Source organism: Frankliniella occidentalis, unplaced genomic scaffold (assembly GCF_000697945.3).
Source record: "Frankliniella occidentalis isolate FOCC.00 unplaced genomic scaffold, Focc_3.1 Scaffold18, whole genome shotgun sequence".
Classification (NCBI taxonomy): Eukaryota; Metazoa; Arthropoda; class Insecta; order Thysanoptera; family Thripidae; genus Frankliniella; species Frankliniella occidentalis.
The window spans coordinates 592,962-593,712 of record NW_026267148.1 but is presented as its reverse complement, the minus strand read 5'-3'; the positions used below and the strand labels follow the sequence as shown (position 1 = coordinate 593,712).

The following is a 751-nucleotide window of genomic DNA, read 5'->3' as shown; positions in this document are numbered from 1 at the left end:
GCTCACCCCTATAGTGTTGAGCACGCGACGCCTCCGCGCCACGGCCGCTCCGGAATCTAAGGAGCGCGATCAGAACTCGCCGCGCCCGAGACTGTTGGTCGTGCGGGGTTCGAGCCTCGGCGCTGCTGGCGGTGCGGCCCGAGGCGCGGCCCGAGGTGCTGCTTGACGCTGCTCGGCGCTGGAATGCCGCTGCCGCTGTCGGAAGCCGGAGCCGCCATCGTTTCCGGCGTTGTTTTGGCCTTCCGAGGGAGCGGCGGCAGCGCCGGGCCACTCCGCCCGCCACCCTACCCATAGCTCACCTCGCCCGCCCCGGCGGGCATGCAGACGGGAAAGGATGCAAGCAATTTTCGCTCGGGTATCGCCGCCCTGCCGCCGCCGTGGTGGCGCGGCGTCGCCCCCGGCGGATGGCTCCAAACCGCGTCCAGGTTAGGGCCGTGCTGCAGGGAGCACCCCCTTCCACCTCCTCCCCGTTACGCTCCAGGACAGAGACAAGTGTCCTGGTTCGATACCGGTGATGATTGTCGTTTGTACGGCTGCGCCCCCCACGCCGCGCCCGGCTGGGTTTGGCGTCGTTTCTCCCTCTACCCGCCGTCCGTCGATTTTCTCGCAGGGAGCAAAAAGTTTTATTTTGCTTTGTTCCTTTTTTAGTTTGCATTTCGCTTCGCTATTTGTGGGAGAAAGAAGCGAGGATAACAATAATTGGACTCTAGAGCAGCAGGCGGCCGCGCGCCGCCGAGGTGCAGCGCAGTTT

The 751-nt window shown here is 65.1% G+C and overlaps 1 protein-coding gene across 1 annotated transcript in view; it reads left to right on the top strand.

The window, feature by feature from the left end:
* The window catches only part of LOC113213380 (Schwann cell myelin protein), a gene marked incomplete in the record, with an annotated part of 223,765 nt that overhangs the window by 181,289 nt on the left and 41,725 nt on the right, over positions 1–751 (top strand).